This window comes from Hippopotamus amphibius, chromosome 3 (genome assembly GCF_030028045.1).
Source record: "Hippopotamus amphibius kiboko isolate mHipAmp2 chromosome 3, mHipAmp2.hap2, whole genome shotgun sequence".
In the NCBI taxonomy this organism is placed as follows: Eukaryota; Metazoa; Chordata; class Mammalia; order Artiodactyla; family Hippopotamidae; genus Hippopotamus; species Hippopotamus amphibius.
This window is the reverse complement of record NC_080188.1, coordinates 113,556,332-113,577,516: the sequence shown is the minus strand read 5'-3', so window position 1 is coordinate 113,577,516 and position 21,185 is coordinate 113,556,332. Positions and strand designations below refer to the sequence as shown.

Below are 21,185 nucleotides of genomic sequence, written 5' to 3'. Positions count from 1 at the left end.
TAACTAAAAATGAAGATAATGTAAAATAACAATATAAAAACATATGTACACTCAAAATACCCAACCTGGTCCCCATAGGCATTTTAATTACTTCTTCCTAGAAAAATGGGAAGAGAGTCTATAGATATTCTCATGAGGACAGCCCTTGAGAGCTTCATGTCTCTATAATTCACTTCTGGTTCCCATGCGTTAGCGTCTGAAATCCAACATGACTGCAGAGGACTTCATTTTAGAGGGACCAGAGTTTGGTCCTAGCCCCTGTGATCACCATGTATTCATTTGAAAGTTAATAGTTTGTATATGCAGGCCTTCTCCCAGATTTTAGGATTTCTTATGAGCCTGGAGCGATGGCCAAGGAAACAACCCAAGGTAAAAATTATATTGAGTAATTATATTGTTTTATTTATATTTTGTATAATTTAATTATATTAAAATGATAAAACTTTCATCAAGTCATTTTATAGACATTTATTTATTTGTTATTTACAAACACAATTCTGTGGATTACTTGGGAGAAGTAATTTTATTATGTTTATTTTACAAATGAGGAGGTAAATGTCTCTTCCAAGGGCACAGAAAGAATACATGTTTGATTTAGAAACTGAACCCACATTAACGTTCTTTCCACTATCATTCCCTGACTTAGAGACCTTGGAATCTTCGAACACTATTTGACAGACCGTCTCTAACAGTATTTATGCATTATTCCATGGCTGAATTTTTTATTCCAAATAACTCTTTAGGGTTGGCTGTTGCTTGTTTTCAAGCAGCAAGGTAAGCATCTGTATTCAATATATGCTCTCAGTGAAAACTGTAATTCACGCAAAAACAGTGGGGCAGCTGCACCTGTTATGATTTACTGAGCACAGATATAGATGTTTTGAACATTTTTCTTAAACACTGAGGAGCTTCTTTAACAAAAAAAAAAGCTGGGGAGTAAATATCAAAACCTCCATCAATAGGAAGTTAGATGATTCTTATGAAACATTACCATAATGTTCCTCTAAAAAAGATTACTGGAAAAAAAATAGTATAGGTGATGTTCTGATTAGGTAGTAATTTCATCTTGTTCACTATATGTTAGCCTCTTGTTAGAGGCAAAGAAAGAAAAAGAGGGTTAAATGACCCTCCTTTAAACTACAAGAGAGACTGAAGTGAATTAGTAAGATCCAAACTTAATTTTAATATTTTCCCAGAATTTTGTTTTTAATATTTCTAGCATAGCTATGCATGTTAGCAGGGATGTGACTAAAAATACAGGCTTTCGATTAGGTTGAAAATGGGTTTAAATCTTGAATCTTCCTCGTATCAGCTGTGTAATTGTAGAACGTTACATAACTTAACAAATCCTCAATTCTCTAACAGTAAAATAAGAATAAGAATACTACCTACCTTGCGTACACACACATTTTAAAATATTGAGCTCTTAGCATTGGTGTGGAACATAGTATATGCTAACACGATTATATACTTTAAGGTTGGCAAACATAAAGCCTTCACGAACTAGGCTTGTAAAGTGAAGTTGCCAAAGGTTCAGGAGGGAAATGGTAGGGAATAGTAGATAGCATCAGATGGCTGTCCTTCCAAAGGATCCAGACTCACATAAAAGGAATTAAAATACTGTTCCTACACAAGAACAGATTCATATAAAATATTTAACAACATGGAGTTTGCTGTAAAAACAGATCTGCAGGCTAAAGGCAAGCCACAACCATTATCTTTCTCCATCTGTGGTGCAAACATGGAATTCCTGTGATGAAAAAAAAAGAATGGTACTGATGAACCTAGTGGCAGGGCAAGAATAGACATGCAGATGTAGAGAACGGACTTGAGGACACGGTGGGGAGGAGAGGGGAAGCTGGGAGGTAGTGAGAGAGTAGAATTGACATATACACACTACCAAATGTAAAATAGATAGCTAGGTGGGAAGCTGCTACAGAGCAAAGGGAGATCAGCTCGATGCTTTGCGAAAACCTAAAGGAGTGGGATAGGGAGGGTGGGAGGGAGGCTCAAGAGGGAGGGGATATGGGGATATATGATACATACAGCTGATTCACTTTGTTGTACAGCAGAGACTAATACAGTACTATAAAGCAATTTTACTCCAATAAAGATGAAAAAAAAGAAAAAAAGAAAAGGAGACACAAGTTAAAATGTGTATTTCAAGGAATAATTTTTTTTTAATGGCTATATGGAAGAACTAAAGCAGCCAATTGTATGAATGGAGCAAGGACAGAGTGAAAATTACTGGAGGGTACAGAAAATCTCAGTGGCCTTATGGTGGGAGAAAAGCCAAATTGAAGAGGCTACAAGACTTCACAACTCACACCTAAAGTACCACATGTGCTCACCCACTTTTTCCAAATCAACATGGAGACCATCATTCCATCCTAACAATGTTACAGCTGACACTAATCAGGCACTAAACACCTAACAACTTATTCATTGTTTTTAATCCATTATCTCATTTAATTATTCAATAACATTTTAAGTTAGATTTCATTGCTGTTTTTATTTTGTAGATGCAAAGCATTAGGTTCAGGGGAGTTAGGTTAGGATTAATGATTTCTAGGTAGTAAATGGTAGGGCTGATATGCACCTCATCCCAGAGCCCAAGCTCTATACATGACACTATGCTTTCCCCACAGAATCACCTCTATTGCTTGTACATGTCCTGACTGGTCCAGTTATCCCACCACATACATGGTGCCTATTAGTCTCAGTTACTTCACTGTGAAACTCCAAACACTGAGTTTGCATCAATGGAAAGAATGAGCCATTTTAAATTCAATTTAAATTTAAATTCAATTAAAACCATTTTATTAGAAACCACTCTATCTGGATGAAAAAGCTGGCTTACCATTAATACTTATGTAAACGTGAATAAATTACTCACCATCACGTTCCTCACTATTTTTTTATAAATGGATTGATTGATTGATTGGCTGCTTTGGGTCTTCGTTGCTGTATGTGGTCTTTCTCTAGTTGTGGCGAGCAGGGGCTACTCTTCATTTCAGTGTGTGGGCTTCTCATTGCAGTGGCTTCTCTTGTTGCAAAGCATGGGTTCTAGGTGCGTGGGCTTCTGTAGCTGTGGCATGTGAGCTCAATAGTTGTCGCTCGCATGCTGTAGAGCACAGGTTCAGTAGTTGTGGTGCACGGGCTTAGCTGCTCCTCAGCATGTGGAATCTTCCTGACCCAGGGCTTGAACCCGTGTCCCCTGCATTGGCAGCAGATTCTTAACCACGGCGCAACCAGGGAAGCCCATTCCTCACAATTTAAATGAAAAGAACAACTAACCAACCTCATGAAATTCTTGAGAGGGAGCAACGGATATACATGTAAAGTGTCTAGAGCTGTTATGGCAGTTAAGCAACACAGTAGTGTAAACTTTTACTGGGATAGGAAAAAAAAAATGAATTGGCAGAAATATAGCATCCCAGATATGTCATCTTAGACAAGTCATTAAATTTTCCAAATCTCAGTTTACAAATATACAAAATTTTAAAACTAGGGAGATGGTGTCTATATTGGTTTGGAAAAGTTTCCAATTTAACCATTTTTAACTCTAGGTAATTAATGTACTAAATTTTGTGGTTAAGTTCATGCTTTAGATGTGGAGAGTCTTGAAGTACATATTATAGCTGTAATGAAATAATGCACATGGTATATAAAAATTTCAATTTCACTGCAATTTTTATTCCACTTAATGCTCTTGTCCATAATTTCACTTTGCTACATGACATCTCATGATTCTCAAATAACATCAATGGACAATAGGACAGAAGTGACACAGTTCGTCCTTCTAGGACTAACCAACGCCCCAGAGCTTCAGGTCCCCCTCTTTATAATGTTCACTGTCATTTATCTCATCAATGTGGTTGGAAACTTAGGAATGATCCTGTAGATTCTCATGGACTCTCATCTCCACACTCCCGTGTATTTTTTCCTCAGTAACCTGTCTCTAGTAGATTTTTGTTATTCTTTAGCTGTCACTGCCACAGTCATGGCTGGGTTCTTTACAGTATACAAGGTCATTCCCTACAACGCATGTGCAGCTCAAGTGTTCTTTTTTGCAGTCTTTGCCACTATGGAGAATTACTTTTTGGCATCGATGGCCTATGACCCCTATGCAGCAGTGTGTAAACCCCTACATTACACAATCACCTTGACCCCAAGTATGTGTGCAAGTCTGATCATAGGCTGCTATGTCTGTGGCTTTCTGAATGCCTTGATCCACACTGGGAATACATTCCATCTCTCTTTCTGTAGGTCCAATGTGGTCCATCACTTTTTCTGTGATAGTCCAGCAGTCCTGGTCCTGTCTTGTTCTGATAGCCATATGAGTGAGATGGTTCTTACTTATGTAGCGAGCTTCAATGTCTTTTTTGCTTTCCTGGTTATCTTAATATCCTACATGTTCATATCTATCACCATCCTGAAGATGCAGTCCTCTGCAGGGTACCAGAAGGCTGTGTCCACCTGTGCCTCCCACCTCACTGCAGTCTCTGTCTTCTATGGAATGATTATCTGCTTGTACTTACAGCCCAGCTCCAGCCATTCCATGGCCACAGACAAAGTGGCATCTGTGTTCTATGCTATGATCATATCCATGCTGAACACTGTGGTCTACAGCCTGAGGAACAAGGAGGTCAAGGGTGCATTCAAGAAGGTTCTTTTGTCTCTAGGGTTATGATTTTTGATGTCATAGGATTCACAGTATCCTTCTCCATGTACTCAATCACATTTAAGGCCCACACTGAATGAAGTTCCTGAAGCAATATCCTCTTCAAGAATTTGTTGTCTAGAAAAAAAGGAAAACTTATGTCTAGAATTATAATACCTGAATGAGAATGGCTAAGGTGAAGCACAAGATATCTTGTGTCCTGCTTGTCAAATAGTTTGTCAAGGATATTTGATTTATTCACTCATTCTACATGCATTTTCTCTACCACATGCCACTCTAAACATACGTGTAAAACAAAGGCACAAGTGAGCCCATGAACAGAAGTCCATGTATGTGCCTTACATGGGTGAATATAAATGGGAGTGAGAAATTTGCCATATATAATGGAATGCATCTTGTTTTTGATTTAAATAGTTCAAGTAATTAATTGGAGTACTAAAACATCAGTTTATATTTAATGTTATTTTTTTTTGTTGAATAAATGCTATGTGTCCTAAACTGAAAATAAAATGATAAACTTTTAAATAAAAGTATTTGCCTTTTCACTGGCACATCATATATAGATACACAAATACAGCATATGAAATGAATTTTTATGTCTTTTTAAAAAATTAATTAATTAATTTATTGGCTGTGTTGCATCTTTGTTGCTACATGTGGGCTTTCTCTAGTTGCAGTGAGTAGGGGCTACTCTCCATTGCAGTGCATAGACTCTTCATTGTAATGGCTTCTCTTGCTGCAGAGCGTGGGCTCTAGGCCTGTGGACTTCAGCAGTTGTAGCACACAGGCTCAATAGTTGTGACTTGCAGACTCTAGAAAGCAGGCTTAATAGTTGTGGTGCACAGGTTTAGTTGCTCCAAGGCAGGTGCGATCCTCACAGAGCAGGGATCAAACCCATGTCCCTTGCATTGGCAGGTAGATTCTTAACCACTGCACCACCAGGGAAGTTCTGAATTTTTATGTCTTAACTAAGTCATTTTATACAACCAACATATACAATTCAAATTTTCCAAAGGATAAAAGCACCAGAGTACAAGAAAAATGGAGAAAAAAAAACATTTTCAATTGGAAAATCACTGCTTACAGGTTATAATTAACTGAAATTATTTTAAATGCTCATATAAATATAAACATGACATATCTGTCAGTATGTTGATGTTTCTTATCTTGGACCCACTTTTAATTATTATTTTGAATGACTCAATTTTAGAACTATTTCAGGTTGCATAAAATTATCAAAAATAGAATCTATATAATCTTGTGGCAGGCTGAAAATAGCCTGCCAAAAGAGCCATGGCCTAATCCCTGGAACCTGTGAATACTAATTTAATATGGCCAAAAATAAATGACTATTCAGTTGTGATTAAATTAAGAATTTTAATTTGAGAGGTTATCCTAAAATATCTGTGTGTAACCTAAGCCCTAAAGAAAATCCCTTGTATTATCATGGGAAGAACTCAGAGGAAAGGATTTCGGGAAAATGCCGGAGGAAGAAGCACCGGGAATATGTCTGTTCACCACACACCACACAGCAACTGCACTGGCAGAATCTGTCTGATGTAACAGTTTGGGAACTCTGGAGTCTATTAAAGGCTAGCAACTTCCAGACAAAGACTTGGATGATAAATTTTCCTTAATTTTGGTTGATTTCAGCTGTTAGCATGGAGACCCTTTTCCCACCCCAGCCATGTGGCAGGCAGCAGGGTGTCTGTGTGTGTGTGTGTGTGTGTGTGTGTGTGTGTGTGTGTGTTCCTGGAGCAATTTGCCCACAGCTTGCAGGAGCTAGGGTGGGCAGAAAGGACTCTTATATTCCAAATATCGGGAATTTGTGCCCTGATTTCTGATTGTTGTTTCTAACCACAAAGATGCAAACAAGGAGGTGGGGAGCCATCACTGCTGTACCTACCTCTATTGTTTCAAACCCCTACCCCGTCAGCTGAAATGACTTCCAGGAAATTTAAAAGGATAGTGCTCTTTTTATACGTCCCCCTTATTTTTCTCTTTTTCACTCTTTGGGAGCCAGAAATTAAAATCTAGGACATTAAAAAGCAATCACATATATGGGGACATTAGAAAATGACCACATATGCCCAGCAAGAAGCTCAGAAAAGATCTGAAAAGACCTTAAGTTTACACATAGGCTGATTCTTGGCATAGAGACAGCCTACAACAATCAAAAAACAAAAACAATAACAGAAAATAGCAAACCCTGTTGAAAGAAGAGAATCTGATGTCCAGAATTACCACAATTATTAGATTAAAATGTCCAGTTTTAAACAAAAAAATCACTAGGCATACAAAGAAAAAGGAAAGTATGTCCAATTCAAAGGGAAAAAATAAACAGAAACTGTCTCTGAAAAAGACCTGATTGTAAATTGCTAAACAAAGACTTTGAAACAATCATCTTAAAAATGCTCAGAGAACTAAAGGAAGATGTGGAGAAAGTCAAGAAAACAATGTGTGGACAAAATGGAAATTTCAATAAAGAGATAGAAAACATAACAGTAGAAACTATCCCTGAGGAAAACCAGATGTTAGAGTAACAAGAAAAAAAATTTGAATTAGATAATATAAATATGGTCAAAAAACTAAAGGAAAACAAGTCTAAAAAATCAAAGGAAAATATGAGAACATCTCACAAAATAGAGAATATCAATATAGATATACAAATTATTTTTTAAAAAACAAATAGAAATTCTTGAGTTGAAAAGGAAAATAAATAAGAAATTTACCAAAGTGGATCAGTAGCAAATTTAACCCAACAAAGTAAAAGAATTAGCAAACTTTAAGATAGGGCACTTGAGACTATCCAATCTGAGGAATAAAAATTTAGAAATAATGAAGAAAAATAAACAGTCTCAGAGACAAGCAGTATTCTATCAAGAGTACCAACATATATATAATGGGAAGTCCCAAAAGGAGAGAGAAACTGGCAGAATATTTGAAGAAATAACAAGCAAAACCTTCCCAAATCTGAAGAAAGAAAGGAAATACAAATAGATTCAGATATTTTAATGAAGTGAGACACAAAATATTAATAACAGTTATTAACAAATTTGACATTTATGTATAAGTTATTGATATTATTGTAATTCTTGGTGCTTAAAAGTTTTAAATTAAATGTTATATTTTAAGTCCATTAAAGTATGCCTTTAATTCTTCCTATCATTTAATCATCCTTTTCTTCTTCCTATATTGTGTTGTTTTCTCAATTAAAATTGTCATGTAAATATATTACTTTTAAATAATAATTTATTAAGATGGAAATTTAGTTAGGAAAATAAATGCACATGTAAAGGAATGTAATTTTATTAAAAACAAGAACAAAGAAGCAATAGGAAATAAATACTCAGGTCTTTGGAACTATTTTCATTAAGGTAAATTTTTTAAAAATATAAAACCTATTGTATTTTCATATGTGAAAGAGTAAAGTGAAATATAATTTTAAAAAACCAAATATGTAATATTTACATACATTATATATACTATACATATACTATTTCCATAAGACAAAATATTTATGTTAAGCATATGTTCTCAGACACCAAAATAATTGTTTTACATTCTGCAACAATAGATGTATCTGATGCATGTCTTAAACAACTTTCTCCATGTGTAGGTGTGTGGGTTTCATAAGTTTCTCATGAATGATGTACATGCATGCATATGCTAATACATGTATGTAAATGTACACGTTCATGTGGGAGTGTGGGTGAACATGCTCATTAAGAAGAATTTTTATAATACGAATTCCATGTTCAAGAGTGATTTTTCTTAACTTATTATTCCTAGGTCTCATATTTTTTAAGACTTTTGCTTTGCAGACTTAATCAATAGCTGGAGAAATTACTACAAGAAATTAGAAAATTGGGAATGGACAGGTAAATATTTTTCCCAGATAGATCCAAGGTGGATGACAGTGTCTTATCGCAGATTCAATGTAATTAAAATATGAATCCTGCAGAAGCCTTTGCCTTCCCCACAGCCTTTTTAAAGGCACTCTTGACCTCTTTGTTCCTCAGGCTATAGATCAGAGGATTCAGCATGGGAACAACTATAGCGTAGAACACAGATGCCATTTCGTCTGTGTCCATGGAATGGCTGGAGCTGGGTTGCAAGTACATGAAGATGCCTGTCCCATGGAAGTGGAGACGGCAGGGAGGTGGGAAGCGCAGTTGGAAAAGGCCTTCTGATGTCTTTCAGATGAGCGCATCCTCAGAATGGTGACAAATATAAACAGGTAGGAGACCGGGATGACCAGGATAGAAAAAAGGGCATTGAAGCCTACCACAAAGAAAACAACCATCTCACTGATGTAGTTGTCTGAGCACGAGAGAGCCAGGAGAGGAGGAGCATCACAGAAGAAGTGATGGGCCACATTGGACCTATAGAAGGAGAGCCTGAAAATATTCCCAGTGTGGATGGAGGCATTCAGGAAACCACAGAAGTAGCAGCCGATGACCAGACGTGCACACATATTAGTCGCCATGGTGGTGGTGTAATGCAGGAGGTTGCACATTGCTGCCTAGCTGTCATAAGCCATTGCGGTCAAGAGGTAACTTTCCGCAACGACAAAGAGTGCAAAGAAGAAGACCTGGGTGACACAAGCATTGTAGGGGATGATTTTGTCTCCTGTGAGGAATCCTGCCATCACTTTGAGGAATAACCAAAGTCCACCAGAGAGAGATGACTGTGGAAAAAGTATATGGGAGTGTGGAGACGAGAGTTCAGCAGGATCAGCTCAGTCATCCCCAGGTTCCCAACTGCGGTGATGACATAGATGAGAAAGAAGATGATGAAAAGTGGGATCTGCACTTCCGGGTCATCGGATAACCCGACAAGAATGAACTCAGTCACCTCTGTAGTGTTTTCCATGGGGATCAATTGGGAATTGTGTGCCTGCCCTACAGCAATAAAAACAAACAAACAAACAAAACACCAGAATCAGAATAATAAACGAAAGGAAGACTCCACTGAAATCAATCAACATGATTACTCTGCTTTATTTCAGTATTGCAATAACTTCTTTCCAGGAGTCTTTGGATTTAAAGCATGACCATGACAACTAAATGAAATTTTAAATTATTGATAGGTTCATAGAGTATTCCAGGTAAAAGGATTTGGAGATAATTTATCCCAATCTCCTAACTTTATAGATGATTGAATTAAGGTAAAAACAAGAGAAGAAAGAATTTATGCTAGTTCATCAGATTAGTTGCTAACTGGAACAGCTCTAGCTCCCATTTCAAAGTTTCCAAAACAAGTACAAATTATTATTTACACTAAACTAGAGTGACTTAGTAAAATTAATATGAAATTGAATTAATTCTACTTTTACTAACTGTTTTTGGCTTTCCATTGTGTCAAGAACAGTGTTATATAATAGGGAAAGAGAGTTAAATAAAATATGTCCTTAGCCTAAAATGTTCTCACTGTAGTACAGTAAACAGGATGCATAATTTACCACATAGTGGAAAAGAGTAAAAATTCATGTACAGGGAATAAAGACATGTATAAAATAACAATTTTTAACTCATACTAAATTCATACAGTTTTTAACTTTTGCATTCAGATGTCCCTGATCTGGATTCATGTTAAAGCCATATTAAAGGATGCAAATTCTAGCTTCACCGTGTACAGAATTGATGAACTTCTTCTCTGGTGGTATGCAACATCAGTTGGCTGTCAGTTGTCCCATTAATTTTCCCATCAGCTAACTAGGTTGGTAATGCAAACTCAAACTATGTAAGTTGTTAGATATTATGATTCAGACAGAGGGCTTGATCTATCTGGTACTGGAGAGATGGGTGATATAAGATAGGGCTTGCAATTAAGGGTAAAATCAAAGGGGTGATAACATCATTTATTTTCCTCCCAAATGCCTTCTACTCTGCTATACTTAATATACTCTCCTCCAATTTTTCTTACAAGATTTCTCTATATATGAATGCTCATTCTAGCTGTGCCAAGTAACAATCCATGTATTTTCTGAATCACCTTGAGTATTAACTGAATGCAAGCCTCAGTTTCCCCATATGTAAAATGGAGAAAATAATCTTGTCTGACACTTAATAAGCATTCAATAAATGTGTCCATTCTTAAGGAATTCTGTGTAGATGAGTCTTTCTTCCATCCCATTATCCTTTCATTCTCAGAGCCTGAAAAATCTTGGACTTAGCCATCACAGGGGAAAACAATACAAGTATTGATACTTTATCACAGGTGTTATGAACTAATTTAAGGAAATTTTTTGAAGCCTACATAAAATCCTATTATGAAATCTTCACTTATTTTTTCTAAATCAAGAATCTTCCCAAAATGGAGTCTGAAAACTTCATCTACTCTAAAATTTTAGCTAAATAGTTTTGAGATTAAAGATCCATAGATACTGGAAATAAAATAAAAATCAGTAATTTCTATGAAACCAGCATTTTGGAAAGGGGGGATAGAAAATAAAATGTACAAGGAAAATATATTGTACGCATGGAAAGTTTTTAAAAAAGTTGTGTGGGGGATAGATTAGAGATAGGTGGGTATGATTTTAAATAGCGTGGTCTGGGAGAGACTCATTCATAAAAATGAGAATTTTGAGCAAACACCTGAAGGAATCAGGGGAGCAGGCCTTGAGTATACTTGTGGGAAGAGCATAGTAGCCAAAGGAAACAGCAAATACATGGTGCTGAGATTTAAACATGCCAAGATTGTCCCAGGAACAGCAAGAAAATCAATAAGGCTGCAGTGGGAAGGTCTGAGAAGTACAGCAGTGTGAAGCTATAACGATCTCACATACTACTTTAAGTTATTAAATTTTTATTCTGAATGAGATTGGAAAGCCTTATAGGATTTGAACAAAAAAGTGACATAATCTGAATTCTCTTTTAACAGGATCACTCTAGTAGATCTGTGGATAATTAAATTTAGCAGGATAAAAATGAAAAATTTGTACACTGTTATAATATTCCATGTAAGAGAGAATGATTGCTTAGATCAAGGTGGTTGTGAGAGAGATAATAAAAATTGTTCAATTATGGGTATATTTCAGAAGTAGAGTGGACTGGACTTACTGAAATATTGAATATTGGTGTTAGAGCAGGAGACGGTCAATACTGACTCCTATTTTTGTATGGTGATACACAGAATGATATAAAAGGAGTAGATATTTGGGACAAAGGGGGAAGAAAAATCATCATTAAGTTTGAGATTCCTTTGGGTATCCAAGTAAAAGTGTTGCATCAACAACTGGATATACAAGTTTGGAGTTCAGAAAAGAGGCTTAACTGCCTCAAATTATATTAGTTTGAACTCCCTTGGCAATTTCTGATGGCCCAACATGTATATATCATATTAAATCCATCACATTAAAAACCATCACCAAAGGATGTGTGTAGCTTCATGCTGAGTGAAGGAGATGAGTCCTATGGGTCTCAAGGTGAGAGTAGGAATTGGAAAGGTGATTATACAGGTGAGAACACAACAGAAGCATAGAGACTTCTGGGCAAAGTTCACTCCTCCAATTAATGGTATGAGGGCGACTTGTACAGAGCAGGGTGACTAGTGTACCTGTTGATTCCTTAAAAACTGCTAACTTGAGTAATAGCATAGATACAAACTTCTCAAATTCTGGAAAAAATTTTTTGTTCTAGGAACCAATTCAAAACTTCTCACCCACATTCCTCTCCACTTGTGAAGGCTTAAGTTTTAGTACAACTTTGTCCTGGGTGGAAAATAAAGTTAAAAGCTGGTAGTCAAGGTAACTACTGTTATCGCATTCCCTGAAAGGGAAAACTGAGATTGAAATATTTTAAATAACTTGTTCAAAGTCATGTGAGCTTATGCTTAGCAAAGCAGAGACTCACGTTCTTCCTGTGCTTTTCTCTATATTCTATGATAAATATACATGTTCTAATAGAACCTCTAAAGTGTTTAGATGTATAACCTCTGATTGTATGAAACAGATACAAGAAATATTCAAAACATTCAAGCCCCGGCTCTGAATAAATCAAGGGATAAATGGCTTCCTTAATGCACTTTCTTAACTATGTCTATTCATGCAAATTTATGCAAATGGTAGATTTCATCTAATAGATTTGTAGGCTTACCTTATTCCCTGAACAATACAACATATAACTCCAGCAACCTTCATATGTGAGTGGATCTTAAATCAGAAACTCAGTTAATGAAAGCAACTAAACACTCTATTGTGATGCTCTTCTCTAGCGTTTGCCCAAAGAGTTTAAAGTTCTCTAGAGGCAGGAAGAAACTGGAGGAAAAAATTGTTTTTGGCCTTGGGAGCAGTGAACACGAGTTCTAGTCCTGGATCTGCTGCTCACTCTTCTTATATAAATCACTTAACCTCTCTGAGTTTCGGTATCTTCATCTATAAAATGGAAATAATAAAAAAAGGCAGCCCCAATAACATCCTCCTTGAAGACTGCTGCTATGAGAAGAAAATAAGAACATCCTAAAATACCTTACAGTTGATAAGGGGTGATCATCAGAATCACAACCATCATTGTTATTTGCAGTTGTTTTCCCTGGACATTGTTGCTGCCCTTAGAAATATCACAGTATCACAGTTTGAGGGAAGGTCATTGTTGCCACTAGATAACTTATAACAAGCCAAAAGAGAAATAAATGGCCAAAGCAACTCTGATTCTTGGGCTGCACTCTCTAATATGAGGCCAATGGGAGTCAAGTGGGGACTGGAAAGGTTAAAAAGTGGGAACCAGGAGGGAGTTATGCAACCATGGAACTCTCAGGGGAAAAATACCCTATGAGGGCTCCAAAACTCTTTATCTCACCTAACTAGGAAAAAAGTCATGAAAGTGTCTATGGGGACCCAGCTCTGCTAGATGAGGGAGACCATGGGCGTATTCACACTATTTGCAGCAATGCTCTTTGATGATGCACAAATCCAGCCACAGCACGACCTCCAGGGCTGCCATGTGACACAAATATTGGGGGATAGAGACAAGGACTCTGACATTAAACAAGACAAGTGGGCCCCAGGAATTAGCACTTACTTTAATACACTGTAAATGTTTGTACCATTGAGAAGAAATATCAATTTATTAAACTGTTTACTGATCCCAAATGGCTATCAACCATAATGGTGGCCCATGGCAACATAGACCCATGCAAAATTAAGTCATTCTTGCACACATGAGGTTTAAGCACAGTGAAGAAGATAGACACCAAACAAGGAAACACCAAAGCATATAAATATATATAGAACAACATTATATATGTGCATATGTATATTCCATATATGTGTATATGTAAAATTATGTATAGAATAAGTGAGTAATTGCACATAGAAAAATAAGAGAGACAAGAAGAAATCTGGCTGGTCAGAATGCTTTCTTAGGAAAGTTAATATGTCAGCCAGGCCTAAAAATTACAAAGAACCAGTGTGGGAAAGGTCATCCCATGGAAAATGAAAAGCATGGAGTAACAGCTCCAAATTTCAAGGTAGAATCTGAAAGATGGGAATGTGGCTGCAGCATAGGTTGCAAGGTCTCTTTCTTGGTACTTTACATTTCAACATCCTTCCAGAATAAAACCTGAATAAAAGAAAATAAAAACACCCATCCCCCAAACCAAAACTATCATCAGGGTTATTGGTCTGCATCACTGCACCATAATAAGCAAATTAGAAGGATAGGTCTAATATCATTCTGCTAGAAGCAAGAACCATTGGGATTCATAATTAGCTTCAAATTGGAAACTACTTGTTCAGACTAGTTTAAGAATCTGTATCATTGAGAGAAAAGCTATCACTGTGTCTTAAAGAATATCCATCACATCAAAAAAATTACAGCAAGTGGTTTTAAAACTCACAGTAGTTAGTAGTCCCTACTGAGTGAACTTTCCATTTATTTGTCTCGTCTTCAAATGCTTTCATCAATGTCTTGTTTTAAGAGTATAGGTCTTTCACCTCCTTGATTAAATTTATGCCTAGATATTTTATTCTTTTTGATATAATTGTAAGTGGGGTTGTATTCTTAACTTCTACTTCTTATAGCTTGTTATCACTGTACAGAAATGTAACAGTGGCTTCCTAGGTGGTGCAGTGGTTAAGAATCCGCCTGCTAATGCAAGGGACACAGATTCGATCCCTGCTCCAGGAAGATCCCACATGCTGCAGAGCAACTAAGCCTGTGCGCCACAACTATTGAGCCTGCACTCTAGAGCCCATGAGCCATAGCTGTTGAGCCCATGTACTGCAACTCCTGAAGCCCATGCGCCTAGAGCCTGTGCTCCACAACTAGAGAAGCCACAGCAATGAGGAGCCCACACACCACAACGAAGAGTAGCCCCTGCTCACCGCAACTAGAGGAACCCCATGTGCAGCAACGAAGACCCAATACTGCCAATCAATCAATCAATAGAAATAATTGATTTTGTACTCTAATTTTATTGAATTCATTTATTAGTTATAATAATTTTCTTGGTGTCTGTAAGATTTCCTATATATAGTATAATGTCATCTGCAATTACCTCTTCCTCTCTAATGTGGATCCCTCTTCCTTTCTAATTTGGATCCCTTAATCTCTTTTATTTTCTGATTGCTGTGACTAAGACTTCCAATACTGTGTAGAACAAAAGGGGCATGGTTTGGGGTAACAATAGGCCCAGCTCTATTTACCAGCCCCTCCAGCAGCTGTTGTTTCTTTGGGGGACATGTAGCATAGTTCTGGCCAATAAGAAATAAGTAGCAAGATGGGAAGTCTAAGAGATATCTATGAGGAAGAGCAGAAATGAAAATGAAACAAAAGTAAGAGTAAATTTTATAAAATTATGGAATACCTTGTTCTAGCAAAGATGTGAAGCAATTTGAACACACTTCTCTTGAGAATGCAATATGGTAAAGCCATTTCAAAAAAAACAGTTTGGCAGTTTCCTCTTAATTAGATATTTACTTACCATGTGATGAGCTATCCAGCTCCTAAATATGTACTCAAATGAAATAAAATCTCTCTTCACAGAAATAAATTCATGCAATGTCCAGATAAGCTTTATTGTTAATCACCAAATATTGAGGCCAACATATATGTTACTCAGCTGTGGAATGGAAACAATATGTAAAATCCGTACTACAGAAAATTACTCTGCAATAAAAAGCATGTTATTTACTACTGATACTGGTAACAATATGGATGGACCTCAAATATATTATGCTAAGTGAAAAGGGCCAAAACCAAAGACTATATATGCTAGGATTCTAGTTAACTACATCCTCACAAGGCAAAATTATATGGACAAAAGCAGGTTAGTGTTTACGAGAAGAAATAGGTCAGAGATAGAGTTGACCACAAAGAAGTTTAGGACAATTTACTATGAGAAATTGTGGTACCAATTACATGATTATACATTTGACCAAAGTCTTAGAACCATACACTAAAAAAGTATACATATTACTGTTTGTAAATTATACATCAATTTAAAATGTGGGACATAACAAGAAATATAACAAGTAAAACAAACACGTGTTGACCTTCAAAATATCCAACTTGGTCCCCACAAGAAGTCAAATTGCTTCCTCCTTAGGAAAGTGGGATGAGGAGCTATAGATGTCCTCATGCCCTCCCAGGAGGGCATCCTTAGAGAGACAGGAGTCTCTATAATTCCCTTCTGGTTCCCATGCATTAATCTTTAAAATCCCAACACAATTCCAGGTAACATCATTTTAGAGGGAGCAGATTTCATGCCGCGCCCCTTCCATCACCATTTATTAATATGCATGTTAATAAATGCAGGTTGTTAGTCTGGCATGTCTTCAGCTGACCTAAGGATTTGCTATGCACCTTCAGTCATCAGGGAAAGTACCTCAAGGAAAAAATTATACTAAGTGAATGTAAAATAATAACCCCTCCGCAAGTGTTTTATAGACCTTCCTGTATTTGCCATTTGCAGATGCAATTTTGTGAATTATGTGGGAGAAGTAATTTAATTATATTTATTTTACAAATAAGGAGCATGTAAGTGGCTCCTCCAAGGGCACAGAAAGAATTCATGGTAGATTCAGAACCTGACCACATATTAGTGTTCTTTCCTTCATCTTTCCCTGCCTTAGAGACTTGGAACAGTCTGACCACTACCTGAGAGAGAATTTCTCTAATAGTATTTATGCATTATTCCATGGCTGAATTTCTGATTTCAAACTCACTATTCAGGATTGACTGTCTCTTTCTGTCAAGGAATAAGGTAAGCATCTATATTCAATATACATATTTAGTGAAAAGTTAATACATGCAAATCAGTAGGGCAGCTATATACACTATGAATTATTTGAGCACAGAAATAGATGTTTTGAACATTTTCCTAAGGTAAACTTGAGATATAAATGTCAAAACTCCCATCAATAGGTAGTTTAATGATAATTATAAAACATCATCAGACTGCTATCCAAAAAAGATTAGTGAGAAAAAAGTTAGCACTAACCTGTGGAGGCCAGCGCCCCCCATTGCTGCCTGACACCCCCCATCGCCACCTGTGTTGGGCCTGTGGCAGATTCAGGAACAGAGTCTGGAAAAAAAATTTTGGAGAAGAAAGATGGCAGTGAAGTAGAAGGACTTGGAATGCGTCCCTCTCCACAGATGCATCAGGAATACACCAAAAGACACAGTAATTCCCACAGAGAACCAGCTGAACACCAGCAAATGACCTCTGACACCAGAAAGAACTGCAAAGCTCCTGACATAACTGGGACAAGAAATCTCTGAAGCCTGGACTACTCCATCAGAAGTCAAGTAGGAGGCTCTGGAGAGGGAGCACTGAATCCAGATGCTAGCCTACTAGGGAGTCCTCAGACACAGGGAAGTTTAATTGCAGAGAATTCTCACACAACCCTGTATCAGAGTCTAAGACCTGGCTTCTACGACTGTCTGCAGCAGCCAGTGCTGGACACCTCACACCAAACTACAAACAAGACAAGAACACAAACCTACCCATCAGCACACAGACTACCTAAAGCCATATTAACCTTACAAATACCCTAAAACACACCCCCTGACATGGCCCTGCTCATCAGAGAGAAAAGACACAGAGCCACACACTGGAAAGCAGACACCAGACCCCCCCACCAGGAAGCCTACTCAAGACACTGGACAAATCCCACCACAGGGGACAGAGGGCAGAAACAAGAGGAATTAATACTAGGCAGCATAGCAAAAGGAGACAGCAAACCCCATAAATTAGACAAAATGAGAAAACAAAGAAACACCATGCAGGCAAAGGAGCAGGAAAAAAGAACCACAAGACCAAATAAATGAAGAGGAAATAGGAAAATTGCCTGAAAAAGAATTCAGAGTAATGATAGTAAAGAGGGCCCAAAATCTTGACAATAAAATAGACAAAATACAAGAAAGAGTTAATAAAGACTCAGAAGAACTAAAGAGCAAACAAGCAGTAATGAACAACAAAATAACCAAAATTGAAAATAGTCTAGATGGTATAAACAGCAGAATAACTGAGGCAGAAGAACAAACAAGTGAGTTGGAAGATAGAATGGGGGAAATAACTGCCACCGAGCAGGAAAGAGAGAAAAGAATAAGAAGAATGGAAGACAGTCTCAGAGACTGTGGTGACAAATTAAGCACACCAACATTCAAATCAAAGGCATCCCAGAAGAAGAAGAAAAAAAGAAAGGGCCTGAGAAAATATTTGAAGAGGTTATAGTCGAAAATTTCCCCAACATGGGAAAGGAAATAATGAACCAAGTCCAAGAAATGCAGAGAATCCCATAATAAACCCAAGGAGAAACACACCGAGGCACATATTAATCAAACTAATGAAAATTAAACACAAAGAAAAAATATTAAAAGCAGCAAGAGAAAAGCAACAAATAACATATAAGGGAAAACCCATAAGGATAACAGCTGATCTTTCTGCAGAAACTCTGCAGGCCAGAAAGGAATGGCAGGATATACTGAAAGTCCTGAAAGAGAAAAATGTACAGTCAAGAATATTCTACCCAGCAAGAATCTCATTCAGATTCAATGGAGAAATCAAAAGATTTATGGACAAGCAAAAGTTAAGAGAATTCAGCACCACCAAACCAGCCTTACAATGATTGCTAAAGGAACTTTCCTAAGCAGGAAATACGAAAGAAGGAAAAAACCTACAAAACAAACACAAAACAATTAAGAAAATGGTAACAGGAACACACATGTTAATAATCACCTTAAATGTAAATGGATTAAATGCTCCAACCAAAAGACACTGACTGGCTGAATGGATACAAAAACAAGACCCTTCTATATGCTGCCTAAAAGAAATCCACTTCAGACCAAGGGACACATATAGACTGAAAGTAAAGGGATGGAAAAGGATATTCCATGCAGATGCAAGTGCAAAGAAAGCTGGAGTAGCAATACTCATGTCAGACAAATTAGACTTTAAAGTAAAGACTATTACAAGAGACAAGGAAGGACAGTACATAATGATCAAAGGATCCATCCAAGAAGAACATATAACAATTGTAAATATCTATGCCCCCAACATAGGAGCACCTCAATACATAAGGCAAATGCTAACAGCCATAAAAGGGGAAATCGACAGTAATACAATAATAGTAGGATACTTTCACACCCCACTTACACCAATGGACAGATCATCCAAACAGAAAATAAATAAGGACACACATGCTTTAAATGACACATTAGACCTTCTCGACTTGATATTTATAGGACATTCCATCCAAAAACTACAGAATACACTTTCTTCTGAAGTGCACATGGAACATTCTCCAGGATAGATCACATCTTGGGTCACAAATCAAGCCTCAGTAAATTAAAAAAATTGAAATTGTATCAAGCATTTTCTCTGACCACAACACTATGAGACTAGATATCAATTACAGGAAAAAAAAGTATAAAAAAATACAAACACATGAAGGCTAAACAATATGCTATTAAACAACCAAGAAATCACTAAAGAAATCAAACAGGAAATCAAAAATATCTGGAAACAAATGACAATAAAAACACAACAACCCAAAACCTATGGGATGCAGTAAAAGCAGTTCTAAGTGGGAAGATTATAGCAATACAGTCCTACCTCAAGAAACAAGAAAGATATAGAATAAACAACCTAACTTACACCTAAAACAATTAGAGAAAGAAGAATAAAAAAACCCAAAGGGAGCAGAAGGAAAGAAATCATAAAGATCAGAGCAGAAATAAATGAAAAAGAAAGGAAGGAAACAATAGCAAAGATCAATGAAACTAAAAGCTGGTTCTTTGAGAAGATAAACAAAATTGATAAAAAATTAGCCAGACTCATCAGGAAGAAAAGAGAGCAGACACAAATCAACAGAGTTAGAAATGAAAAAGAAGTAACAACTGTTACTGCAGAAATACAAAAGATCATGAGAGACTACTACAAGCAACTATATGCCAATACACTGGATAGCCTAGAAGAAATGAATAAATTCTTAGAAAAATACAATCTTCCAAGACTGAACCAGGAAGAAATAGAACATATGAACAGGCAAATCACAAGTACAGAAATTGAGACTGTGATTCAAAATCTCCCAATAAACACAAGCCCAGAGCCAGATGGATTCACAGGCAAATTCTAGCAAACATTTAGAGAGGAGCTAAAACCTATCCTTGTCAAACTCTTCCAAAATATAGCAGAAAGAGGAACACTCCCAAACTCATTCTACGAGGCCACCATCACCCTGATACCAAAACCAGGCAAACATGTCACAAAAAAAGAAAATTACAGACCAATATCACTGATGAATATAGATGCAAAAATCCTCAACAAAATACTAGCTAACAGAATCCAACAGCACATTAAAAAGGTCATACACCATGATCAAGTGGGGTTTATCCCTGGGATGCAAGGATTCTTCAATATATGCAAATCAATCAACATGATACATCATATCAACAAATTGAAGGATAAAAACCATAGGATCATCTCAATAGATGCAAAAAAAAGTTTTGACAAAAGTCAACATCTATTTATGATAAAAACTCTCCAGAAAATGGGCATAGAAGGAAATTACCTCAACATAGTAAAAGCCATATATGAGAAACCAACAGCCAACATCGTTCTAAATGGTGAAAAACTGAAAGCATTCCCTCTAAGAACAGGAACAAGACAAGGGTGTCCATTCTCACCACTCTTATTCAACATAGTTTTGGAAGTTTTAGGCACAGCAATCAGAGAAGAAAAAGAAATAAAAGGAATCCAAATTAGAAAAGAAGAAGTAAAATTATCACTCTTTGAAGATGACATGATATTATACATAGAAAACCCTAAAGATTCTACCAGAAAACTGCTAGCACTAATTGATGAGTTTAGTAAAGTAGAAGGATATAAATGTAATGCGCAGAAATCTCTTGCATTCCTATACACTAACAACATAAAAGCAGGAAGAGAAATTAGGGAAACTCTCCCATTTGCCATTGCAACAAAAAGAATAAAATACCTAGGAACAAACCTGCCTGAGGAGGCAAAAGACCTGTATGCAGTAAACTGTAAGACA

At 36.7% G+C, this 21,185-nt stretch overlaps 2 pseudogenes; one reads left to right on the top strand and one right to left on the bottom strand.

Moving 5' to 3' along the window:
* The first annotated feature begins 3,763 nt into the window (after positions 1-3,763).
* On the top strand, positions 3,764-4,693 carry LOC130849388 (olfactory receptor 5B3-like; annotated as a pseudogene).
* A 3,935-nt stretch (positions 4,694-8,628) lies between these two features.
* LOC130849386 (olfactory receptor 5B12-like) lies at positions 8,629-9,562 on the bottom strand (annotated as a pseudogene).
* Positions 9,563-21,185: the final 11,623 nt, after the last annotated feature.